Genomic DNA, 7,832 nt, shown 5'->3' with positions numbered 1-7,832 from the left:
CTCTCTCTCTCTCTCTCTCTCTCTCTCTCTCTCTCTCTCCCCCCGTGTGTGTGTGTGTGTGTGTGTGTGTGTGTGTGTGTGTAGATTCAAGCACTTCTCTGTCAGATATAGAGAAACTTTTAATCAAGTTGTAGGTTTTCTTTCTTTTTGTTTTTGATGTATCAGCCAATTAACTTTCAGTATCCTTTTCATACGTGTTTGTAATTTATGTAAATTTGGAAGCTACTGAGAGGCTTTTCAACTTCATTTAATTTGGCCTGAAAATTGTTATTTGGAGTCTCTAAAGGTTGATTATTTACACTCATGAATATTTGGGGATAGGAGAGTGAGAGAAGAGACACAGAGAAGGTCATGAGCAAGTTTGCATCATTTAGCACCTTGGCTAGCTCACCAAATTCAACTGCCCTGTGGTCCAACTCATCTCCAAGGCCAGAAAGCTGACCTTTCCCAATGGAAAAGAAAAATGCTCATTTGTTTAATGAGGATATAAGCACTCTAACACACATTGTGTTTTTATTCTGTACTGAACTTTGCTTCATCTTTATTCTTAGATATGCAAAGTATATACCTCAAGGCTGTTGGAACAGCAAGCAGGCTTTACACGGGACTGAGCTCTAGTACCTCTAGAGTGTTGCCAAGTGTCAGAATCAGCCTCTAGGCTTCTAAGGTAGTCCCAGAGAGTGGCTTTATTTTATTATTATAATTTATTTATTTACTTATTAAAGATTTCTGTCTCTTCCCCTCCACCGCCTCCCATATCCCTCCCCCTCCCCCAATCAACTCCCCCTCTCTCATCAGCCCGAAGAGCAGTCAGGGTTCCCTGCCTTGTGGGGAGTCCAAGGACCTCCCACCTCCTTCCAGGTCTAGTAAGTTGAACATCCAAACAGCCTAGGCTCCCACAAAGCCAATACATGCAGTAGGATCAAAAACCCATTGCCATTGTTCTTGAGTTCTCAGTAGTCCTCCTTGTCCGCTATGTTTTATTCCAGGCTTTTTTCAGACCCAGTCCAGCTGGCCTTGGTGAGTTCCCGATAGAACATCCCCATTGTCTCAGTGTGTGGGTGCACCCCTCGCGGTCCTGAGTCCCTTGCTTGTGCTCTCTCTCCTTCTGCTCCTGATTTGGACCTTGGGGTTGTAGTCCGGTGCTCCAATGTCTCTGTCTCCTTTCATCGCCTGATGAAGGTTAATAACCAGGAGGATGACTACATGTTTTGGTTTATTGATGACAGATGTACCTGCAAAGTTCACAGCTTGAAATCTAGCATTGAAGTTAATCCATATGAAATTGAATGGAGTCATTTTCTAATTTACATTACAAAACCTCCCCAATCTCAGTTTTCTTGGCCATGTAATTGGACTGTAGGATCTACCCTTATCGTGTTGTTATAATAATGGAAAGAGCTTGGGATGTTAAAACCTAGCGAATGGGTTGTAGCTTTCATATTTGGCCAAATGGAGGCTTAATTTCTTACCCTACCACAAAAGAAAAAAAAAAGCAGAGTGTGTACCTAATCAGAGCGTATAAATTCCTCCCTAAACTGAACTGATGGGAAAACCTGAAACTCATCAGAGACTGGCACAAAGTCTTCTCAAAATACCTGAGGTATTCATCTCTTGGGTGTGCCCTAGTCTATATATTCATATTACCCATGCTCTTGGATGTTATAAAACAGGTACAAAATCAGCAAGTAATATAATAAATGAAATTCAAATAGCATATCTTGGGAGAACTTGGCACTGTGCTAGAATTCTATTGTGTATTGCTAGTGTTAGCAATGATAGCTAATACTTAAAGTATGTTGACAACATGCTTGGAGATGTCTCAAGAGACTCATTGTAGGCTAAGAAAACTCCGGTATGGCACATATGCCACTATATGCACTTTGAAAATATGAAAATACAGAGGCACCGATACATTAAAATTTAACCATCAAATCAACCGGCAGTGCTCTACTGAGAGTAGATAACCACACCACAATAGCAACCTAGAGAGTCTGGCTCATAGATCAGTGTGAGTTCATGAAAGAACAATTGATTACTACCTGTACTCGGTATTTTAGCAGAATATCAATTGACAATCTCTATATATAGATGAATACACATGTATGCATCATATATATATATATATGTATAAACATACCACGATAATTTGCATGGCCTAAAAGTGTGAAAAAAGAAGTCAGGCTTTTTCAGGTGGTTGTTAAAAAGTGGCAGAAAATAGGAATTTCTCACTGAGTCACTGACTCTGGAGCTGTGTATTCAGCTCTGTTTCATTTTGCTTTTTGAAAACTTAACCCCTTTTTATTTCTACTTCCTCATCTAAAACTGAGGTCACTAGTGCCTTGCTATTGGTTTCTCTGAGATAAGTTCTTGAGCTAAAGTTTAAGGTAAGTTGGGACATACAAAGCAGTGTGAATGTTACTTAATTTGATCATTTAACTTCACATGAAGAACAAAGATCAAAAGGTAAAAGTGGTAGAGAATATATTTCAACTTGTTAAGAAAAACATAGAAGAAGTGAGACCCAGTTAGCTGGGGGAATTCCTACGAACTTGGAGTTGTTATGGAATATGAAAGGCCAGGTTGTTTATTAGATTGCTATAAAAATAGTATGCTAGAAACTCACTTTTTCCACTGATATTCTGTGCTTTCTTATAATCTTTCTCAGTTATGTAGATGCTGGCTCCCATAAAGAATGAGAAAAAAAACACTAAGAAGGGAGAGTACTAAAAAGAGACAAAGATTTAAGTTGATCATTTTACCCTGTACCTTAGGACCAGAGAACAGTTTCTTAAGTGTTTGAACACTGTGGAGAGAAGCCACGTGAGAAGGAGAGGGGACAGTAATGTTGAGATGTACTGTCTGTAAAAAATGCTTAGAGGTCTTAAAGTATGATAGGTGAAGGCTGAATGCAATATGAGGAAGACCAGTCAAGAAAGATGTACAATATGAACATTGCAGCCCAGTTGTGCACTAGGAAACAGCTGGTTTGATGGAAGGATTGACTTCTACTGGAGAGGAAAGCTGAGATTGAAAGAAGCTGGTTCTGAAGGTGAAGCTGGGTTTTGAATAAATCTCTTACTGTAACTCTGCATCCCTCTGGGGGCCTTTGCAATCAAAGCTCTATAGAGAGAATGCAGGTGAAATAAATGGCATACCAACTTCACAGTTCATCTCCTACTACAATACTATAGAGGCCAGCATTCTTAAAGAGTGTCATCTTTTATTTATTAGCATCACGAAACATCCTGGGAGTAAGTGAATTATGCGATCAATGTTAATGCTAATCAAAGTTATCAACGTCGAGTGTTCTCCTCTCCACATGGCGTGGCCCTTGCTGCTCCCATGATGCCAATTGCATGATTTGTACATAGCCCTAATTTGCTGATTACGCTGATCTCCTCAGTTCCTGCTATTTTGAGTTCTTACCCCCCTTGCTATTTGGGGGTTTACTCCAGCATTGATATCAGAGAAATGCCATTAGGAAGAAAACTGGCATTCAAAATAAAATCCAGATAGAAAGAATTTGGAACTTAAAATTTGCAAATCTTTTGATGATCAAAGTTAGTGTTCTTTATATCTTTAGTGAAAATTTTTATCAGATAGAAGTATACATCTCACATAATTATTCTATGAAATTATAACAGGATGTGTATAGGAAATGGCTTCCTATAATAAATGCACATTGTCTTATTCTATCATTCTTAGTGAGTGAGGATAAATATGGACATGGTGGCTGATGTAAATGCAGAGTACCCTACTTTTTCTTAGTTAGAAGAAACAACTTAAATCAATGAAGAAGACTCTGAAATGGAAGGAATTCCACTGCATCAAAGCAGGAAACATTCCTGTACTCCCCTCTTCGGTTTGTAACTGCAATGGAACAAGTCAAAATTGTCGTTGTTTGGACTGCTTGACTTTTGAATTATTTTTATTGTATTTCTGAGATTAATTGTAGTACAATTTAATACATTTTTCCATTCCTTTCCACCCTCCAAACCTACATATACTTTCTTGCTCTCTTTCAAGTTTATGACCTCATTTTCATTAATTCTTTTTGCATGCATGTATGTATATGCATATATACTCCCAAGTATAACCTGCTAGGTCTGTATAATGTTACTAGTAGACATATTATCTGGGATGATTGTTTGGTATTGGATACCTAATTGGTGTGTTCTTCCCTAAGGAGGGACACCCATTCCCAGCTGTTCTTGGTGATCTATGAAATGCTATTTAGCTATAAAGAAAAATGAAATCATAAACTTTTCAGGTAAATGGATGGGACTACAAAAGATCATATTGAGAGGGGTGATTATGATGGTTAATCTTGGTTACCATCTTAACTACATGTGGAAATGGTAAAACCCAGGTGGCTCAGTAAATCTGTGAGTTTTTTCTCTTAAATAAAGTGTTTGAGGTAAGAAGACCACTTTGCATCCACATCATTTTGTGCCCTAGCCATTCTGATCAGATTGGTCACTGCTTCCATGTGGAGCCAAGGTGTTATCTGGGCCTAAACTGCTGCTGAGGACCATAACTGGGTCTGTGGTTCAGCTGTAACTGGGGTCTGTGTTGATGTTTGTGGCCCTCGCCACCTCAGGGAGCCACAGGGACCATGTATGATGAAGTCAGAGGTCTATGCTGAGCCTGTCCAACCTTCCCTGGCCCAGGGAAAACTGGTCACAACCCTGACTGGGCACTAAAGCAAGAGAGCTGCTCCTGATCCTCGCAGGAAAGCTAGCCCCTGCACTTGGAAGAGATGGCCCTGTCCCTCATCAAAGGCAAGGGAAATATGACCCTGATGGTATGGTCATAGCCGAGCTGGCTCTGTCTCCTCTAATGAGGTAGATGGCCCCAGTGGCCTGGAATGACCAGCTCAGCTACTACTGAGGCCAACAATTGGACATTGGTCTGGTTCACCCTATCATCTACACTATCAAGACACTTGCTGTCGTGAAAGGTGATGCTTCTCTGATTTAAGAAGGAGAACCCAAAGAAAAACATATAGGCATCCTCCTGAATATTAACCTTCATCAGGCGATGAAAGGAGACAGAGACAGAGACCCACATTGGAGCACCGGACTGAAACCTCAAGGTCCAAATCAGGAGCAGAAGGAGAGAGAGCACAAGCAAGGAACTCAGGACCACGAGGGGTGCACCCACACACTGAGACAATGGGGATGTTCTATCGGGAACTCACCAAGGCCAGCTGGCCTGGGTCTGAAAAAGCCTGGGTTAAAACCAGTCTTGCTGAACATAGCGGACAATGAGGACTACTGAGACCTCAAGAACAGTGGCAATAGGTTTTTGATCCTACTACATTTATTGGTTTAGTGGGAGCCTAGGCAGTTTCGTGGATGCTCACCTTACTAGACCTGGATGGAGGTGGGTGGTCCTCGGACTTCCCACAGGGCAGGGAACCCTGATTGCTCTTTGGACTGACTAGGGAGGGGGACTTGATTGGGGGAGGGGGAGGGAAAGGGGAGGCGGCTGGGGGGAAGAGACAGAAATCTGTAATAAATAAATAAATTTTAAAAAAAACAAAATTAAAAAAAAAGACACTTGCTGAAGTTCGTGAAGGGACTGATTCTATGTAACAGTACCATCAGATTCTTTGTGACTTGGGGTGGCCAAGGGTGTGTTTTCTTTATTACCTCTATTTCAGTCTTCAAGTCTTGAACTGCTTGCTTCACCTATTTAATTGTTTTTTTTTTCTTGATTTCCTTTGAGAGATTTATTAATTTCTTCCATTTTTTGTTTGTCTTTTCCTCCATTTCTTTAAGGGATTTTTTCATTTCCTCTTTAAAGGTCTCTATCACTTTATAAAGTTAGTTTAAAGTCATTTTCTGATGCTTCTTTTGGGTTAGGAAAATCATGTCTTCCTGCTGTGTCACCACTGGCTTCTGGTGTTATGAGTTGCTTTTTAGGTTGTTGGAGGAATTCTTGCATTGGCATCTACCCATCTCTTCCTTCGAATGAAGCTGGCAGTGTCTTTGTGTCTTGGTCCAATATTTGCAGTAGCTGTTTTAGTGTTTGGGAGTTTTTCTTGGTCTGCTTTGTACTGTCAATGTCTGTCTCCGAAAGCCTCTGAGGTCTCTCTAAGCCTGTTCTCTTGTTTTTTTCTCCTGGTTCACTCTCTTGGTGCTATCTCTTGGTCCCCTCAGTGTTGTAGCAAGCTCTTGGTCCCCTCAGTATTTTAGTAAGCTCTGAGCTCTTAGGTGGTGTGTTGCTAATAGCTTGGAGGGTCCAGTGGATGGGGCTGGGTTTTGGGGAAGCCTACCCTCAGGAAACTCTCTGCTGTCTGGCTAGAAAATCCTGTATAGTTCAAGGAGGGGCCTGGGGTGTTGGCCCATTCTGGAGGTCCTAGAGAGTGAGGTGTTCCACAGCATAGCTGTTCACTCATTTCTTTTTGTTTGTTTGTTTGTTTGTTGTTTTTTTGAGAGAGACTTTCTCTGTATCATTTGGAGCCTTTCCTGGCTCTCATAGACCATGCTTGCCTTGAATTCACAGAAATCTGCATGCCTCTGCCTGCCTCCCGAATGCTGGGATTAAAGGCCTGCAACACCACTGCCCAGCAGTTCACTCACCTCTTAAATGTCCTCAGTATTGGAGCAAACAGTGTTTCCCAGCCAGTTTTTCTCAACATTTAGATATCCTGAGTTCTGGTCTGTCTAATCTAAGACCATACACTATTCCATGCATGTAGATAAGCACAAAAACAAAGACACTATATGCACTAAGTACATGTTTTACATGTGTACTTTTACAAATATCTAAGAATATACATATTAAAATACATTATTATATGATATGTGTAAATGCTTCATAGATGTATATGTAAAATGGTTTTTATGTATGTGATTTGCTGCATGTGTGTGACCTATGAAAATACTTCCAACTATTTCTACTTTGTCGATAATGCTATAATCTAGACTCTGTAACGATTCATCTCAACTCACATTGTAATCTTAAAGTATATTATAAAAACTTACTTTATGGGCCCAAAGCATTCTAAGATGTAGCTGTTATGTATTCAGAGCACATATTTAGCGTAGCTAGTAGAAGTTATTTGCATTAATCAATAATAATGATATGAACTGTTTAAATGTTTTGAGTAAGAACTATAGTTTAAATGTTTGAAAATTTAGGCTGCTTCTAAAAGGAGTTTTCACATCTCAGTTTTGATTAGTCACCACCAATGTGTGCTGCAAAATAACATCCACTGGGTTATTTTTGAGCTTCTTCACTGGCAAGAACACAAGGTACAAATTCATAGGAGACAGGGTTAAATAGAACATAATATAACAAATATCAAATCACAAAATTGAAAATATCACCAAATCATATTTTTTGCATGACTCATATAATTTTCCAGGCTCTCCAGAATCTCACACAATCCTAATTGTACAGGTGTGATATTTCAATTCTAAAGTCTTCTTCACTACCACTTTAGTCTACTGCCTGCCTCTACAAACCTCACGCTGAAAGTCTAACATTCACCCTTGTTGGTGGGATTTTACTAGCTCTTATGATAGAGTAATATTATTTCAACTTAGTAAATTATTGTCATCATTATCCTAATCTGATCGCTTCTATTGTCATGTGGCAACCTGCCAATTTTTAGACTTACATGATTATATTCTTCATTTTTATTCCCTGCTCTCCGTAATCTTCTCTCTCCTTTCCTTATTTGTATGAATCTATGCTCAGTTATAACAATATATATGCTCATATATCTATATATATTATCTTCATATATTTATATATACACACTAAAGAAAAGCACTTTTGCAACTTAAACTTCCCAGCCAGCCCATGAACTGACTTTG

The sequence above is a fragment of the Alexandromys fortis genome, unplaced genomic scaffold (genome assembly GCF_014885135.2).
Source record: "Alexandromys fortis isolate MF-2015 unplaced genomic scaffold, M_Fortis_MF-2015_v1.1 scaffold_0, whole genome shotgun sequence".
In the NCBI taxonomy this organism is placed as follows: domain Eukaryota; kingdom Metazoa; phylum Chordata; class Mammalia; order Rodentia; family Cricetidae; genus Alexandromys; species Alexandromys fortis.
Note: the sequence above shows the minus strand (reverse complement) of the source record.